Below are 19,975 nucleotides of genomic sequence, written 5' to 3'. Positions count from 1 at the left end.
CTCTCTCTCTCTCTCTCTCTCTCTCTCTCTCTCTCTCTCTCTTTCTCTCTCTCTCTTGCTCGCTCTCGCTCTCTTCTCTATGGCTCACAATTAACTATCTTTCTTATATGCCGCTCACTGTAGATTGGGCCCTCCTACATTAGTTAACAATCAAGTCAATCTGTCACAGACAAGAGCCTTGGCTAGCTTGATCTAGTGATGTTCTAAGGATGGAGACTCTCTCATATGATTCTGGGCTGTATCAGGCTGAGAGCTGAAGCCAATGAGGAAAGCATCTAAGACCACATGGATTTGTTCTTTATCCATTCAGTACTGAGCAAGACCTTGTGTCTTCTTCCTCATAACTTGTAGACCTGCTGGTGTGCTCTCAACATTTCCTTCTATTTTATGGTTTCTTTCTTATTATGTTCTTATTTATCTCTAGACATTTCCCAGAAAATTTATTCCTAGGCGTTTCCCAGAGAGAAAACCTGATTAGTCTAGCTTAACTTTTTTGTGTTCAGCCACACTAAAGTTACTAGATACTGGGTAGTAGGTTTCCTTAGGTTTACTCAGCTGTGGTTAAAAAGGATATGCATTGACCCTTTAGAAAATCTGTGTGTGTGTGTGTGTATGTGTGCACATGTGTGTTTGTGTGCATATACGTGTGTGTGCACATGTTCATGTATGTGTGCACATATGCATGTGGATGGAGGTCAGAGGTCAATGTCAGGTGTCCTCCCCACTTTCTTTCCATCTTATTTTTTTGAGGCAAGGTCTCTCACTGAACCCAGAGTTTACCAAATCATCTAGGTTCACTAATAGGCAAGTTCCAGGGATCTGCTGCTTTTCTCTGTGTCTCACCCTGGAAATCACACCACTACGCCCAGCTTCAAATCCAGGTCCTCACACTTGCAACAGCAAGCACTCTATCTACTGATCCATCTTTCCAATCCAAAACATCTTGACTCAGATGGTTGCACTCTGGGAGAATCTGGTAACACATGGGTGATGAGTATCTCGTATGGTGTAGATGCAAGCTTAGCTTGGCTTACAGGCAGTCATGGGGTTTAGTAGAGGCATTTTTTATTCTCTCCAGTACCAAACACAACACCTGATTTAGAAAGAGAGAGAGAAACACTTAGAAAATTCTCCTTGAGTGAATTCAGACTAGACATTCACTGATGAGAGTTGGAAGTGGAAAAATGTGGGTGTTCCCCAAGGAAGAGAGCGTGCCATGGTTTTTGAGATGGTGTCCAGAGCCAAAGTGTCTAGTTTCATCTTTTTCTGAACTTCAATGCAAAAGAACGAGCGAGCGAGCAAGAGAAAATCAACACAACCCCAAGGAAGGTTTGTTTTTGCCTTCCCTCTAGAAAGCAGCTGTCAGTTTAACTTATTGCAAAATGCCGTCAGTGATGAGCATGGCTGGAAATGCGTTTTATCTGTAATTAGAGAGATTACATTAAACACTATTATTTGCAGACACACATTGAATTAACCCTAATCGAGGCTAGCAAATAGTAGAGCCTGCCTATTTTTTGCCTCAAAATTTTTAGAAAATTGTGACAGTTGACACACAGGGACAATGCTGACGAGATTTCTTTCTGTCAAATGGCAGACAGTAATTGTAATTGCCTTTAAAAAATGTTTTAAGCAGTTTCGTTAGTAAATCAGAAGTTGCCACAAATCAGGATGATAGTTTTGAAACATGGGGGCTGTAGACTGTGCATTCCAATATGAGTTTAATGAATTGATTTTTCTAAGGAATGTAACTTTGCATCTGTTTTCAGGTGCAATTAATTCGCTCTGATTAATGTGATTAGCATAGATATCGGTGGATTACACGGGGTGCCCCTTATCTGTTCACTTGTTTTTAATCTGCCATGGTGTCCTTTGGGAAATTACATAAGTGATTTGGGGGGATATGTCTTACTGGTGGCTCTGATCACATTGAATTTCTACAAAAGAACTCTGGTGGGAATTGACTGATTATTCACAGACAGTGCAGCGATGGACTTTCGTTTGAGGGACTTATTGAAGTTTACACAGTCCCTACCTTTAAGGAGCTTATAATCCAGAGGGGAAGATGAGGCCAACATTCCAATGCAAGTCACTCACAAGAAAGATTGTCCTCAAGCTCTTTCCCAGCACTGTCCTCCCCAACTCTCTTGAATCAACACTGCCACTGAGGGTATGTCAATGACCCATCTCTCTGCTGGTGGTCCCCACCTCTCCTGAGTCATCTTCTCTGTGGTGTCAACTACCACTCTGAAGCCTACATCTCCAATTTTGTCTTTTCCCAGAAACTCTAGGCCTGAGAAGGAGACACCAGATGTTCCCAGATAGTTTCATCTATCTATTGCAAAGGTAAACCAAGACCCTAGACCCAAATGTTACTCTCTGTCTCCAAACTCACTTCTGCTAGTGTCTTCCCATTCACTGCAAATGGCTCTTCCAACCACCCATGCAAGCTAAGTTATATGCTGTGGCTGTGAGCCTCAGCACATAAAAAACCATGAGGAAAAAAAAAAAAAAAAAAAAAAGCTGGGCAGTGGTGGCGCATACCTTTAATCCCAGCACTTGGGAGGCAGAGGCAGATGGATTTCTGAGTTCGAAGCCAGCCTGGTCTACAGAGTGAGTTCCAGGACTACACAGAGAAACCCTGTCTGGAAAAAAAAAAACAAAAAGAAAGAAAGAAAGAAAGAAAGAAAGAAAGAAAGAAAGAAAGAAAGGAAGGTAGTTTCTTGGTATCCATGTCCAGAGATTATGATTCAGTGGACAGAAGATGGGTTCATGAATTTACATTTCTAAAGAGTTCAGAGGCAACATGAATGCTATTGAGCCATCAGCCACATTCTGAGAACGGTTTACCTTAGAAAACAAAGGGGATGCAAGAGACACTAACTCACCATGGTGTAAATGGTCATAGCTAGAGAACGAAGGTCCAGACACAAAATCAGGCAAAAGAAGCATGACTGAGCATGTGAGCCAGGTGGTCCTTCATCCATCTACTCCATGTTGAAGCCCTACCTTAGTTAGGTACAGTACAAAGCACTGAACTAACTAGGCTCCAAAACACAACACTAGGTAAAGTTATGGTACAGTCTGAGTATGCAAGCTCATTTTCCTTGGACTTTGTCTCACCTATAGAAGGGAATAGTAATGGCCCTGTGTACCAACGTTATGAGCCATAGCAGAGGACTATATTAAATGCCTAATTCGGTGTCTGGCACATTGATTCTCAATGGCAATAGTTAATAATTATATTAGTTAGTATTTAACTTTGGAATTATCCACTCTAAAGTGATCTGTAAATTATAAATTTTCCACGTTTGTTTGTTTGTGTACTGGAAGTTAAACATGTGTTCTCTCTTCAGCTCTAGTCTCCATCATTGCTGGCATCACACCATTGCCTTCCATGGTGAGCTTACCCAAGTTACAAAGAAATTTCAAGTGAGAAGAAATTTTAAGTAACTGAAAACATGATGAAACATTGAGGGTTGTAGAACCCTGCGTTCTGCTTGCTTTTAAAAACTACTAGGTTTGGGGTATTAATAAACATGACACTTCTCACTTAAGGCCTTTTTCCAAATTATTGTACTATTTCACTACCTGTGATTCTCCTGTGTAAAGTAAACTTAGCTCAGAACTTCTGGGTAAGATGGCCACTTAGAAGCCACTTCAGAATGAATAGTTGATCATAGCTAGAAAAGCAAAGGAGATGTAGTCTCTGGGAATCCCCAAGGGTCCATATCAGTTGACATTGTTGGTCTTCCTTTGGAGTCCCTCTCCTCTTCTGGTCCCTCACTCCTTCCCCTAATTCTTCCATAGGACTCCCTAAGCACTGTCTAATGTTTGGATGTGGGTCTTTGCATTTCTTTCCATTGGCTGCTGGATGGAACATCTCAGAGGACAGTTATGCTAGGTTCCTGTCTACAAGTATAACGGAATATCATGAATAGTGTCAGGGATTGGTTCTTGCTCATGGGATGGGTCTCAACTTGGGGCAGTCCCAATTGGTTGGCCATTCCCTCAGTCTCTGCTCTTTGTCCCTGCACATCTTGTAGGCTGATCAGATTTTGGGTCAAAGGTTTTGTGGGTGAGTTGCTGTCCATACCCCTCCACTGAGAGTCCTGCCTAGATACAGAAAGTGGCCACTTCGGGATCCATATCCCCCACTGCTAGGAGTCTCAGCTAGATTCACTCCCATAGACTTTCTAGGGCCTCTTCACATCCCAGGTCTCTGGCATGTCCTAGAGATTTCTCCCCCTCAGTGGCAAACTCCCTTCTCTCTCCTCTGCTCTCCTTACCTATGATCTCACCCACCCCCCTCCTCCTCTCCTCCCCATGCCCTCTTCCACCCAGTTCCCTCCTTCCACTGACCTCCAATATCTATTTTGTTTTTCCTTCCGAGAAAGACTCAATCAACTTCCCTTGGGCCCTCCTTATTATTAGGCTTCTTTGGGTCTGTTGATTATAGCATGGTTATACTGTATTTTATGGCTAATATCCACTTATGAGTACATACCATGCATGTCATTTTGGGTCTGGGTTACCTCTGGGTGATATTTCCTAGTTCCATCTATTTGCCTGCAAAATTCATGATATCACCTACTGTGGGGATGATTATCTTGCGCATGGGCGTGCGGGCATGGCATCCTGTTGGGCGGAAATGTGGGTCCCGCATGTCTTCTGCCCTGAGCCTTCTGGGCTGAGTCTTCTGGGCCAGGTCTTCTGTCCCAGGTGGCTCAGGGAGGCGCGCCTCCGGAGAGAAGCAGAAGCACAGGATTTTTGACACAGTTCACTCCACTGACGCTGGGCTGTGAGAGAAGTCGCCTGGCTCTCCGCCCAGGTGGAGAGATCTTACTCAGTCTGAATATCCTCGAGGGTGCAGGGCTCTTGAGTGGGAGTCTCCGGGCTGATGGCTGATCCGGGAGCCAGTGGTCTGTCCTTTGGCTTCCAGACACCGCTGGGAACCTCGGAAGAACAGACACTGGGGGCTACAGGCTGGCCCACAGCCAAAAGGAATGAGGGAGAGGGAAGCCCCGACAGCTCTCTGTGGGAAAGAGACTCTTAGTTACTGTACTTGCTTGGCAGGGTCAACTAGCTTGGTTGAATCAGTGGCCTCCATGGCTGGAACGCAGAGAAGTCCTCCATGGGAGATTAGACTACGGCTTGATAGTTGAGACCTTCTCCATGGTCCCCCACGGCGGTCCCCAAAGACACAAGAAAGTCCATGGTTCTAAAAGGGTTTATTTTCATGGTGGGTGGTAGTTGAATCTGGGTGCACCTCTGTGAAACTCAGGGCATACCTGAGTTAAATAGGGAGGGAGGAGGGAGAAAGGTCTGGGGAAGAATGCTTAATTGGCTATGCCCTGTGGCCTTCAGGTATCTCATTAGTATATAAATCTCTTGAGGCTGAGGCCTGTAGTCATGCCCTCTACCTGTGCTGGGTGACTCAAACCTCTCTTAGGGAGGGGCTGTATTGCCCTATATGACTGAAAAGCATGGGTCAATGGAGGTCTTGGCCGTGTGTCAGGAGCCTGGAGCCTGGGGGCGTGGCTGAACACCTGCTGTTGTCCCATCCGGATCCCGGGTTCGAATCCTGTCCCCAACTAGGAACCAAGCTATCCTTTCACGGTCCCACAACCAACCAAAGAGCAAGCACAGGCTTCACATGGGTGGGGGCTGGGAGTAGGTGGAATGGGGGAAGGACTTTCATGAGGGGGTACTGGGAGGATGGGAAGGGCTGAAATTGGGTTGTAAAGTAGATAAATAAAAATATTAAGTTAAAAAACATTAAGTTAAAAAGAAAAGCAAAAGGAGCAGAAATATTTTATCACTTCATTAGCAGCTTCTCCGGTCCCCAAATCAACACTCCAACAAACCTATTCTACTGTCAGACCCATGAAGTTTCTCTTCCCTGGGTTGGACTTTGTGCAAGCTGGTTAAAAGGGTCCCACAAGGAAGTCTACATACTTCTGGTAGGAATTTATAGAGGGGTTCCCAGTGGCTGCTGCCAGGACCATCATCAGTGCTCAGAAAACTACTGTTGCCTGTTGGCTAAGGATCACAGCAATTATAGCTGGAGGGTGGGAAGTTTGTCTGGGCTAGCCTGACTCTCAAAATCAAGAAAATGACACACACAGAGGGGAAAGCTGGGAGACCATAAGAGAAAAACAAGCCAGCTAAAATCAGCACCAAGGATAGCCCAGACCAGGACAGTAGAGACAAAGCAGATCCACCAAGGAGACCAGAGGACGTTCATATAAGTGCAGCCTGCAGTCCTCATCAGTAAAACTTCTTTGTGCAGTGGAGTGGTTACTACAGAGGCTCACCATTAGTCAAACACTGAAAACAAGCATTCTGTAGGATGCTCAGCCATAAATGAAGTATCTCTGTGACACCTTCTACCCAAAGCTCAGGGAGCATTATGGGTGGAAAGATTCTATGAGCCAGAAGTCAGAGGAGTACAGGGAAACAGTATCTTCTGGTCATGGATAGCACTGAATTCACAGCAGCTGTGGTTGCCTACACTACTGCACAAGAGCAAGCCAATCAAAATTCCAGCCTTGCTGCGATGGGACTTATGAGTCCCCACCCCAACTGAGGGCCTATTAACAGTTGGAATCTGCTAAGGGAGTCAGTTTTCATCAGGGGTATGCCCCCCGGGGGTGTTGACCAGATCCTACACACATGAGTACATGAGCAACACAAATTGAATTCAGTAATGAGAGACAGAGACAGAAACAGGGGGGAGGGAGGGAGGAGGAGTTGGAGTAGGGAGTTAGCATGGCTAAAAAGCATTATATGCATATATGGAAGTCTCAAAAATGAGGAAAAATATTATATTAAAACTTTTAGCTCAGATAGTATGAAGATGGAGCAAATCTTATCCTCTATACTAGATTCTCTTAATAATGTTTCAAGTGTCTCTTCAAAAGAAAGCGAAGATGACCAGCCATGCTAGTACACACCTGTAATCCCAGCACTTGAGAGGCAGAGGCAGGAGGATGCAAAATTCAAGGTTATTCACTGGGTTACATAAGCCATTCTCCATACACATACAAAAAACCCACAGGAGGGGAGAGAGAGAGAGAGACAGAGAGAGAGAGCGAGAGAGAGACAGAGAGAGGGAGAGAGAGACAGAGAGAGAGACAGAGAGAGGGAGAGAGAGGGAGAGAGATGTTTAGAGGATGTAGATAAGAAGATTCCTGCTATTGAAGACTAAATGGAATACATCCATGGATTACTATGAAGCCTTTAACAATTGTATTGATTTGAGCTTACTGGAATTAAATTTATAGGAAACATGCCCCAAAATAGAAAACAAAGCATTATTTGTATTCTTTATTAAGAAGTGTATATTTATTTATTTGTGTGTCTATGTATAGAATAATATATACTTAATTAATTGTTGGCATAACTTTTCCTGTGGGGTAATTATCAACACTAGCTTTGAGTAATATATACCTTTTAGATTTACTGTGATTCTTTATGGTTTGTATAATGAAGATTTAGGAATGACAAGGACATAATGAGTCCACAGGTCCTACAAGGTACAGGCAAGTGGTGGGAGCTCTTAGGTAATACTTCTCAAGCTCTGGCCACATTAGTATGATCTTGGGAGCATAAATATCTAAGTTGACTAACATCAGAATCTCTGGGGCCATAAGCTAGAACTCAGCGGATTTGTTTGTTTGTTTATTTGTTTGTTTGAGGCTCGCGGGCATTATCAGTATGAGAACCACTGAGTTATGGGGCTCTCCTGCACCTCCTTGTTCTTGTAAGGCTCCCTGGCTCAAACTTGCCAAGGACTCCACTTGCTCCCACAACTAAACTACACACTAAGAGAGATAGCACCGTTCCTTGACTCAAAATGTCAGTTTCATTTAGATTTCACAGCCATTCAAAACGGATGGTGGCTAGAAATGACTTTGGTCACTGGATGAATATAGTGAGAAAAAGTGGGAAGAAGAGTTGGAATACCCAGGTTCTTTGTGAGATCTGTCATCTTCTAGCTCTGAGATCTTGACTAGATAACTTTTCTTCAGAGCCTTCACTAGAGAACATAAGAATGTCTCTGGGACCATGTGGATGTCCAGGGCTTTGCATACCTGTCCCTGTCCCTTACTGGATATGGCAATCAAGAGAGTTGTCCCCATCTCTTACTCTATGAAGCTGTAGTTATATGGTGCATTTGGAATGCACCATTCAATTCTTAAGGTTTGTCTTCAGGGTAGATGTATCTTAACTCTAAGAATGTGGGGGAGGATATCAGTTTTGTAGTCATTCATGAGTTAAGATGCACATAAGGAAAATGCCTCCATATGGCAGTAGACCTGGTGGCAGTGCCCTGCTGTGTGTTCCTCAAATGTTTATCAACTTCCTCTCATGCAGAGGAACTATGTGCCTGTAGGAGACACATCCATCATAATGCTTCACTGTGCTCTGAACACAGTGCTATGTAATACACAGAGACAACAAAGATGAAAAATTCGTAGGCTTTATTCCTGAAGGGAGCCTGGCATCCTCCAGTCATTGCTTGTGTTGGATGCCATCTCAGATGGTCCCACCTAGGTGAGCTCCTCCCTTAGGCAGTATGGTAGTGAAGCTCCTTCCAAGGCCTATTATTTCAGAGAATAAATTAGAGCAAGAGGAGGAGAAAGGTCCCATTTCAAACCCAATCTAGAGACATATATAAGCTGCTGTCTAGATGCAAGGATTCTTTTCCAGTGACACATAGGATCCACCTCCTTAAGACCTGAATTAAATTGCAAGCAATCTCAGTAATGAATTCAGCCTTGTGTTCAGCCCATTCCCAGAACTTCTGGCTTAATTATGAGAAGAAAACCTATTTATTCTGGGACATCACTACTTTGGGATAAATTCCTGGAAGCCATCAGAAAAGTATAGGGAAGATCTTTCTCCGAGTCTCCTCTCTGGATTTCTGAGAAAGGAGTATTTCATGTTTGGCCTGTCAAGTTGCTTTTAGTCTCAGCTTGTGGATTCACCCTTGATTTAATTCTATTTGACCTCAGGTCTCCATGTTCATAGCTCGGTCCCCTATCAAGACTACATCAAGCTTTGTGTTTTCCCGAGCACGTGTTTACGTTATTGATTGAAATAAGAAATGATACTTCTACAGTACCCCACATTCTACAAAGTTCCTTTCAAGTATTTTAGTTCACTTCATCCTAAACAGGAATCTAGAGCAGCAGAGCTACAAAGAAATGAAGGCTCTGAAGAAAAGTTATCTAGTCAAGATCTCAGAGCTAGAAGATGGCAGATCTCACAAAGAACCTGGGTATTCCAACTCTTCTTCCCACTTTTTCTCACTATATTCATCCAGTGACCAAAGTCATTTCTAGCCACCATCCGTTTTGAATGGCTGTGAAATCTAAATGAAACTGACATTTTGAGTCAAGGAACGATGCTATCTCTCTTAGTGTGTAGTTTAGTTGTGGGAGCAAGTGGAGTCCTTGGCAAGTTTGAGCCAGGGAGCCTTACAAGAACAAGGAGGTGCAGGAGAGCCCCATAACTCAGTGGTTCTCATACTGATAATGCCCGCGAGCCTCAAACAAACAAATAAACAAACAAACAAATCCGCTGAGTTCTGGCTTATGGCCCCAAAGATTCTGATGTTAGTCAGCTTAGATAGTTATGCTCCCAAGGTCATACTAATGTGCCCAGAGCTTGAGAGCTGACCCTGCCTCCTGCTAGTGCCAGCATTAAGTGGCCTAACCAGAGCGGTATGGAGACCTTGCCCTGGTGTTGTGGTTAAGGGAGACCCAAGCTACCATCCAAACTCAGATCCAGGGCTCTCAATTGGGCCACCCCTAAATTCATATCATCTGCGAATGGTTGGGACATGTGAAAGAGCCAGTCCTGCCGTTCCAAAACAACAGGATCTCCATGACCCAGAGCAACAACAGGATAATGGGGAGGAATCCCAATGAGGATCCAATAGTGATGATGTCACAGAAGCCAGAGATATCAAATCAGACTTGATTCCTTGCAATGAACATTTGCAAGTAAAGGTGTGTGGACAGAGGACATACTGTTGGACACACTGTGACACACTACAGTTTCCACAGCGAGAGGTTCTCTATGCTTTGTTTTGTTGTTGTTTGTTTGCTTGCTTGTGTGTTTTATTTGGGGGAGAAGGTTGCTAGGTAAAAGGTAGATATGAGGAGACACAGAAATGAGTGGAACTGGGGTGCATGATGCGAAACTCACTAAGAATCCATTAGAGGGTTTTAAAAAGAAAAAAGAAATGGAATTTGAGGAGATGTGGTCCTCAATTTATCCATGTTGGCACAGTACAACCTAGAACCGTCCATTTCTTGTCAACTTGATATCCATATCTTCACTTCTTCGGTTATATTTAATTCCCAAGTAAACACATACACAAGATCACATTGCTATAGAACATTATTCAACTAATGAGCTTTGCTGCTCATCTGGCACTGCCCCAAGTCTTTAAACACTATTACAAAATGCTCAGATCAACTCCTTCCATGGCAAAACTCGTATGTTCATTCTCTATAAAATTAATTCCTCAGTCCAGAAACCAGGGTGTGTGGAAAACCAGGAGGACACAGAAAATGAGGCATTTTGTAAAAGCAATATGATTCTTTTTCTGTGATGGAGATGGCCCAATCTTAACACCCTCACCTGGGTGGCCTTAAAAATGGAGTCAGTTTCATTTGGCAGTTAGAGACAGCCATGGAGGAAACCAAACTGTCTTTAGTAAGAGAAAGCTCACACTGTTAGAGGCCTGATACCTTGAAGCCATGACTAGTTTATTTATTGGGTGTACAGAGCAAAAAGTAAATAGGGAAGAGACTGACTGACAACCAAACCTCAAGTCATTTTGTCTATCTGATAAGATTGTTTTTCAGTGAGATTACTCAACTGGGGTACGAATGCCAAATTCTGTGTTTATTTACAAAGTCTGTCTATATAACACTTCTCCAGACACCAAAAATTGTCTCCAATTTTCTAGTCATCCTTCTTCTAACTTCCTGGCCAGTCAACCCAAACTGTTCATGAATGGATACTACTATAACCATGGCTATCTGTCTGTCTTAGTTGGGGTTTCTATTGCTGTGATTGAAAGTCATGACCAAAAGTGATTTGGGGAAAAAAAGGTCTTATTTCAGTTTACAATTCCCAGGCCACACCCCATCACTAAGGGAAGCCGGGGAACGAACTCAAGGCAGAAACCTGGAGACAAGGTGGAAGCTAGGGAGGCTGTGCCACAAGCTCGGTGATTTCCTCCTCTTAGCTTGCTTGGTTTGCTTTATTTTTCATTTTCCCTACGTTTCTTTCTTATCCGAGGGCTACTTACCCATGGATGCCATTGTCCACAGTAGGCAGGGTCCTTCCACATCAATCATCAACCAAGAAAATGCCCCACAGACTTGCCTATAGGCCAATCTGATGGATGTTATTTGCTTAGCTGAAGTTCCTTCTTCTCTGATGACTCTAGCTTGTAACCAACACACCATCATTCCAGGCAAATTAGTTAATCAAGGACACTGCACTGAGACTCTCATTTCAACGATGTCTTATCATGGCTATATCTGAGTGGGGTTATAGCACTACAGGCATCTAATATCAGCATCTTCCAACATTCTTAGAAGATATATCTATAAACTTATCCCTCTTGTTTTCTTTCCTATCAGTTGACCACAAGGAATACCCTGTGAGGTCCTAAGCACATATTGAGAAGGGAGAGACAAGATAACAGAAGCCAGGCTCACAGGGATCTAAGCCACTTGCCAGTGTCATTTCTTTTTGTCTTTGGGAATATCTGGGGTCAATTCCATGCATTCCACTTGATGAAATATTTCTATGCACTCAACATTATAAGTTAGTGGGCCAATCATAATATACTTTGATGGGCAGCTCAGGTCACGTGATAGCTTGGTGTCCCATGGATATGTAGTCTCCATTAGGGCTCAGAATAGTAATTTGGAGAGAATAACACAGTTTTGCTCCAAAAAATTCCTGTGTACATACACTCAACATATGTATGACCTGTTGATCGAATCTCTGACCAGATGTTCTGAGAACCTTTGGATCTTGTTGACCTGAACACCTGCTTTTGGTGGCCTTAGTAGTGGGGACTGAGGAAAGGGCATTTGCCCCATTAGTCCTTATCGGAGGAAACAATGTTTTGCTTCAGCAAAGAGCCTTCTGGGGCTGCAGCTGCAGGCAGCAGAGTGAGCTGTCAGAGAGGAGTGTGGCTGACACAGTCAGGGAGAGAAAAGACAAGCTGGATGACTCTGAGCACCTCTGTATAACTCATCAGACAGTGACAACCTTCAACATCTAAGAATAGCTATACTTTCATTTCATATTTGTGAGGCCATTGATGACCCTGACCAAGATGACTCAGCTAAGCCAGCACAATGGTTTTGTGGAACAATACTTTTTTATTCTTTTAGTATATGTATATGCATTGCTCAATATTGGATCAGCAAGATGGCCCAGAGGGAAAGGGTGCTTGCCACCAAGCCTGATGACCTGAGTTGGATGCTCAGAGCACACATGATGGAGGAACAGAATCGACTCCCTTAAGTTGGCCTCTGACATCCACACACGTGCTGTGACACATGCACACACACACACACACACACACACACACACAATAAGTAAATAAATGTAAAAATTTTAAATTGTTCTTTTTTTCCATGTAAAGCTTAGTTCAACATTTTTAAACTCTGATGTTTAGGAGTTTTACCACCAAGTTATTTGTTAAAAATTTGTTACTGGGGAAAACTATGTTTGTTGTGTACATGGTCTTCCCTGTTCTAAAGAAAGGACTCCCTATCTAGGTAAGTTTGAGCTAGGTCTGAGAATGGAGAGTGGAGGGATGGGCAGCCATGGAATGAGGCTGGAGAGATACAGGAGTGTGGAGGACAGTCATAGGTAGTGGGAGTGCTTTTATGCAGGGAGAGGAAACCTGCTTCCCCACACAGAAAATGAGGGAAAGGAAACAAATATTTAAATGAATTTTTATTAAGGTTTGAAATATGATTTTGTCATATGAACACACCTTCATTAACCTCTTGGGAGATTTTCAGCAAAAAATATCCTCTTCTAATGTACATATGGGAGGAATGGTTAGTAGACTTCTGCAAGGAAAATGCCTGTGTTGGCTACAGCTTCAGTAGCAGGCTTGGAGTGAGAGCCCTGACTACCCCAGGAGGCCTGCTATTCACCCAGTAGCACTGGCCCATGGAACAATGCTGTGCACTGAGCAGTTTCTGCTGTACAAGAACACATGTGGAAACAGATTATCCTTTGTTACAGGGAAATAAAGGCCCAAATCAATCAGTCTGTTACTCAAAAACTGGCATTTGCCTATGGTTCATGGTATAACCAAACTGTAGCTCTCTCTCAACCTCAAATGATGGATGGATAGATAGATAGATAGATAGATAGATAGATAGATAGATAGATAGATAGATAGATAGATAGATGTAAATATGGTGTAATTTAGATTGTTCTGAAAAGGTTTTGGCAGCCAGAGGGATGCATCCACAGACTCTTGTATCCTTGGGAGAAATGTTTATTTTCCCTGTACAGAACTGAACTGGAGGTTTACATCTACTGTTAGTCAGGTCTTGTGAAGGCATAAGCACCTTGTGTGCAGACCTTGAAAGGTGTGAGGAAGAGAAAGGCAGGAGGGCCTTGGAAGAAGGAGTCACCTTTCCCTGCCACAGTTTGTAAAAGGATCAAGCTCATTGAGGCATTGGTTATCAGATATCTGATGCTTTATGTATGGCGCATATGTCGAAGACCGTGATCTTGACTGTGAGACCTTGGTTCTACTCAACTTTTCTCAAACATTTTCAGGCTGTGCCACCTTAGGCAAACTATCGAGGAGGTATGGAAGGAGTTTAGCACAACACATAGTATCTCAATATATCTCAGATCCATTATCTTGCCATTAAAGATGAGTAATCTAGCACAGTGGTTCTCAGCTTCCTAATTCTGTGACCCCCAACCATAAAACTATTTTTGTTGCTACTTTAGAACGGTTATTTTGCTGCAAATTTGTTGTGGATCATAATGTAAATATCTGAGAGGCAGGATATCTGATATTATGACCCCTGTGAAGGGGCCATTGTCATTTGAAGCTCCCAAAGGGGTCTCAACCCACAGGTTGAGAATCACTGATCTAGAAAATGATGACACTGGGTCACCCAATGTATAATTATCTTGTTCGAACCTGAAGGTGAAGTCATATCTCTGTGGGTTTGTTGAAGTGGCTTCTGAAGAAGTAAAATTCCCAACGTCACTTGTAGGGAAGATACAACTTCCAGCGGCAGATGGTAGCATGAATGGCCAATGATAAATAGTGAGAAACAGACTGCAAACAATAAGACAGAAATGTTTACAAGGAAGTCCCAGATCTCCTGAGAGAAGCAGAAAAAATCATTCTTGATTAATGGTGAGGGTTCTGGGATGCCAGAAGTCGAACTTGAGAATCGAACAGGTGGAGAGGACTCAAACTGTTTGAGGGAGATGCTTCCCATGACAAGAAACTTACATTAAAGGAATAGAGGAATTGATATTTGAGCCATATTACTTCCTCACAATTTGTGAGTAACACACCAAGAGGAAGACAATTTCCATGTCTGTGTCTACCTAAAAGTTACACTAAAACTTCAGTGGCATAAACCAACACTTTATTATATTCACAGTTTGTGCACCAGAAGTTTGAACCTCACAGCAGGAATGGCTTGTCTCTGCTTTCTGAAGGCTGAGCCTCAGTGGTGAAGGCATGAAGGTTGGGGTTGGGCAGGGGGCTCAGTGGCTTAGATCCTATCAGCTATGGAATCATGAAGGCTGGGGTTGGGGAGGCTCTCAGTGGCATGGATTGTATCAGCTGGAGGGCTGTCCATGGTTGATCTTGGCTTGGTGGGAACCTCAGTTGAGTTTGTTGGCTGGAAGAAATACAAGTGACCTCTTGATAAGATGTCCCTGCATGAGCTAATTTGAATTTCTTTGTAGCTGTTCCATGGCCGTGTTCTAAAAGTATTTCATAACAGACAAGCAGAGCAGTTATCATTTCTCATCTGACCTCGAAAGTCACTTAACATCCTCCAAAGTCATGGCCCATCCAGACATCATGAAAGAGAACACAGATTTTACTTTTCCATGAAAGGAGAGTCAGTCACATTATAAGAAGAGCAGAGTTTGTGAGGCTATCCTTTTAGTCATCTGTGGAAATTCAATCTGCCTCAGATGACTGATATCATTACTGAACCTCTGTCTTATCTGGACCTTGGGGATTTCTTTTCATGTCCCTCAACAACTTAAAAAATGCCAAGTCATAGAAATCCAGCTCTGTTCCAGAGCCCAATATTATAGCATGTCTTTGAAAGATCAGTTGGGATGGGTTGGGGGTGTACATCTATAATCCTATCACTCAAGAAGCTGGAGCAGGAGAATCATAAGTTCTAGACCAGACTGGACTAAATAGCAAGTTCCTGTCTCAATATCATCATCAACAACAAAATTAGACTAGGGAAGTTAATCTGGGTGACAGGTAAGGGAAAAAATTTCCCAACACATAGATTGGAACAGGGACAAATCATGTTGGAAATTCGAGAAACAATGGAAGCAAATCCTGCTTACAGGAACCATCAGCAGTGGAGGCAGGATGGAGGACAGAGAGCAGTAAAGCAAACCAATGAAGTCCACAGAAGAAAAAGAGTTTCCACAATGTACAGCCAATCCTAATTACAACACAGGGACAATGACTTTTTCCCACCGAAGGAGATTATTGACTAAGACAAAATATTTGTTGTGAGTGTGTACAAACATGGAGCATTCTGCCATACTTGACTGTGCAGGCTCAAATGGGGAACAATATTGGCTCATAATCCCCAGTGATGCTGATATTTCAAAATCACATGATGATTTGCATTAATGCCTCTTATAAAGTTGTTCTAATGGGTTCATCACATTCATTGCTTATTCTATTAAGCTAGCTTTTTGATGTTATGTCTTTTATTTATATACCAAGTAACCATCGTCTTCATTTTGTGTTGATTCGGGAGCCTGGATTCTTCCGGAGTTTGTCAAATTATTTTGTCATCACCTCTTGGAAGATTCTAGCACCAGGTGGCAGCAAAATCTGAGGGCTGAGATAAAAATCCTTGGCAGGGAAATGAACACCCAATGAGAATGTACTTCAGCCTTTAGGAAGGTCAATAGGGAACTGAAAATCTATTCCTTCCTTGCTGCCGTTGTTTACCATTAGCTGTTGTTCTCTCCCCACCCCCACCTCCCCACCCCGTTTCTCTTTCTATTCCTCTCTTCTGTTCCTCATGCCCCATCCCATTTTAGTGATGGAGTTTTCTAAGCTGTGTATACACTCACATCGCCTCTCACCCTGCCTCACCCCTTACATTCTCGTAGACACAGAGAAAAAGCCAAGCAGCCCAGTGCACTCTGCTGAAAACCAGGTCCACCAGAGCAAGGACTGGGATAGCTAGGTTCAGAGAGGGAGCGACATAAGCCAAATTGGAATCAGAAGATCTAGAGATAGAAATCAGGTTCAAACATCAATTCCACAAAGCCAGGAGCCCAACCACACTCAGGCAGCAGCAATCAAAGAACTGTAGATCAAGAACCGTTGAGAAAACTAACCGTGATGTATCAATGAATGAGGGCAAAGTGCTCGGGTTATCTGAGTGTGCTTGTAGACAGAGAAGCAACTACACTCACAGTGTCTTTATATGCATCCAAGGCTTGAACTTCTAAATTCTACACAATTTTCCAATCTGCCCCGGATGACCAACAGGCAGAGGGCTAGGAACCTTGTCTGGCTTTTCCCCTCCCCAACCCCCAACCCCCGCACTTGTTGGGTGATCTGCAGTGGTTGTCTGTGAGTCTGAGGCGGCTCCTGGGTCAGACTGGAGTACAAAAGCTAATGGAGCCTTGCCTGCAGACACAGCGGTGATTCGAATGGCAGGTCCAATTTGCTCGTATTTGAAAAGCTCTGCCTTAGTTCGCTTGAGATTCTATCTGGACAGAGCCTAGTACTTAAGCTGTCAACCTGGATAGAGATGCATACTTTTTAAATACAAAATCATTTTAAAGTCCATCAAATGGATTTTTTTTTAAGTTGGGGAATAACTCAAAATTGCCAAGCAACTTCATTTTCAGGTGCATTCTTAATCATGACTTGACTCCAAGTAGCATTTTTAAATAATTATATTTTGCAAGCATCTTTAAAAATTGGTATAGAAGCATTTAGGCACTTTCAATCCTCTTTCCTAGTTGTTTTTAAAGGTCCAGGATTCAGTCTTTGGAACATATTTCAAATTCTCAAGTTAGAAGCCACAGTTTGAAGAATCCCTAAGAGGTCTGGAGAAAGATCTATTGTGATCTCTCTTTATTCCGGAAGCTTTCCACACACCTGCATATTTCATTGTGTGGCATAAAAATGGATTTTCATGTCATACCCTTAGATCAGAAACAAGAGTCTTTGATCTGAGCAGAATTTCAGAAGAGCCACAGGCGTCAACAGGTAGGAGGAGTCCAGGTTTTGCTCTTAGAAATAGAAGATACATTGTGGTCAGTAACTGCTTCTTAAGGGTTGCTGTTTAAGACTGGCTTCACAAACCAAGAGGTGCACAGGTCTTTTCCAAGCAGGTATTTATGGACACCTAACCGCATAATGTAGTCAGAGTAGCTGTTGAGAAGGGTTTGGAGTCTCCAAAGAGACCTCGAATGGGGCCTGGCATGATTCCAGAGTCTATACCTTAGGAACCTGATTTACTAACATAGGAAGACATCGGCCCCACTCACTGTGATACACACTAGCAAGTTCTGATAATACAAAACAGGAAGTACATTTGTTGTGCATATAAGTGACACTTGGATCCTCTGATAAAGAAAATTTTCATCTATGGACAGTGTTAGTATTCTGTCTAAACTCCACCTCCACAGTTATCTGGCAACAGCCAGGTATGCTCCTCCCCACAGTTACCTGGCAACATCCAGGCAGGCTTGCCCACTATAAAAGGGGCTGCTTGCCTCCTCCTCTCTCTCTTGCTCTCTTGCCTGTAGCTTCTCTCTGTCCCCTTGCCCCTCCACACTTCCCTCTCCCCTCTCTCCATGTGATCATGGCTGGCCTCCTCTCTTTCTCTCTCTCTTCCTCTGCCATCTTTTTCTATTTCTCTCCCCCCACCTTTGCCCTGAATAACCCCCTACTCCCCCTTGGAACTGTTTGGTCTGGTGTTGTCTGTTCTAAGCTGTGCATGGATGTCTAACAGAGCTATACAGAAAGCCAATTATTACCAAAAGTCCACTGCACACAGGAAATAAACTGAGAACAAGGAAGAGTCAGCACATAAGTCTTTATTTATTTATTTATTTATTTATTTATTTATTTAATACGAGTATGCTGTAGCTGTCTTCAGGTACACCAGAAAAGGGTGTTAAATCTCATTAAAAATGGTTGTGAGTCACCACGTGGTTGCTGGGAACTGAATTCAGGACTTCTGGAAGAACAGTCAGTACTCTTAACCCCTGAGCCATCTCTCCAGCTCAGCACATAAGTCTTTAATAACTTTGTCTCTGATACAGCTCAATGTGTTTGTCTCCTAAAGAACAAGAAAGATTAAAGCCCTCTTTTGTTTTCTTATCTGGGCTTGATTTAATAGGGTTTTCTGGTTCTGGTGTTTCAGACTCAATTTCAACTTGATTTCCATTTTCTTCTGGAGCAAATGGAAGTGTAATAGGAACTCAAAAGAGACACATGCACAGAGGACTTTCTCAAGATACGAGAAGAAAGCAGAGCTCTTAACTGTGTACATTACATGACTTCAAATGTCCCTAAACCAGGAGGAACTACCCCAACGGTGTTCAATATGCAGCCAGTCATCCCTGAGATATTAAAGATATCACTGGAGAAGAAGAGGAGCTTCTTTTCAGAAACAAAGTAATGTTCTGATGTTCCAAACAGGATAACGAATCAAACCTGGAAAGACAGGAAAACGGGTGAGAGAAAAACCTCTAAATTTCACTGATTACAAAGTTCATAGTTTGCTGCCAGTGCCTGCCTACACTAGGCTACTGTGTACTTTCCAGCCTGGGTTATGTGCAGCAGGCTGACCTTCTGCCTCACAGGATTTAAGGGTAAGCTCATATTTAAAACTCCTTCCTCAGTCCACTGCTCCAATCTGGTCTCCTCTGAAATTGGAAGACACATCTTTTAGTTCCTTGAGACTGCCTAGATTTACAAATCCTTACCCTTACTTCTTTGTTTTTGTTTTGTTTTCCTAAAATAAAGTGTCAAGAAGCCCAGGCTTGCCAGGCAGTGGTGGTTCACGCCTTTAATCCCAGCACTTGGGAGGCAGAGGCAGGTGGATTTCTGAGTTCAAGAGTTCGAGACTAGCCTGGTCTACAGAGTGAGTTCCAGGACAGCCAGGGCTACATAGAGAAATCCTGTCTCAAAAAACAAAAACAAACAAACAAAAAAAAGAAACTCCTAATCCTCCCGCCCCACATCTCAAGGACTAGGGTTATAGGCGTGCACCACCGCATCTAACTTCCCATTTCCTTTCAAAACTCACATTTTATTACTCACAGGCAGAAAGTCACTGCCCATTTGGAGACCAAATGGATTTTTGTTCTGTTGTTTAGAAACAAAATCTCTTTCAAAACAGACAAGCAAAACAAGATGAACATTGATTAATTATATGAGAGGAACACAAAGATTAAGCATACACATATAAACCAAGGGGACTGATTTTACAGTTGCATTGTGGGTTTTGTAAATTAGCTCCAAACTGATCTCTCACAGTCCCCCCACTCCCTCCCCGGCAGTGGAAGAAAATATCTTCTGCATCTTCAAATCTCTCTTGCTCTAATGTTCACATTGTAAATTTAAAGTGATAGAAAACATTGAATGTGGGAATACAAATAGGCTTTTTAATGCCTTCCTTTCTTCTGGTCTAGTATA

This window comes from Grammomys surdaster, unplaced genomic scaffold (genome assembly GCF_004785775.1).
Source record: "Grammomys surdaster isolate TR1022 unplaced genomic scaffold, NIH_TR_1.0 199, whole genome shotgun sequence".
Lineage (NCBI taxonomy): Eukaryota > Metazoa > Chordata > Mammalia > Rodentia > Muridae > Grammomys > Grammomys surdaster.
The sequence above is the reverse complement of the archived record's forward strand: the minus strand, read 5'-3'. Positions refer to the sequence as shown.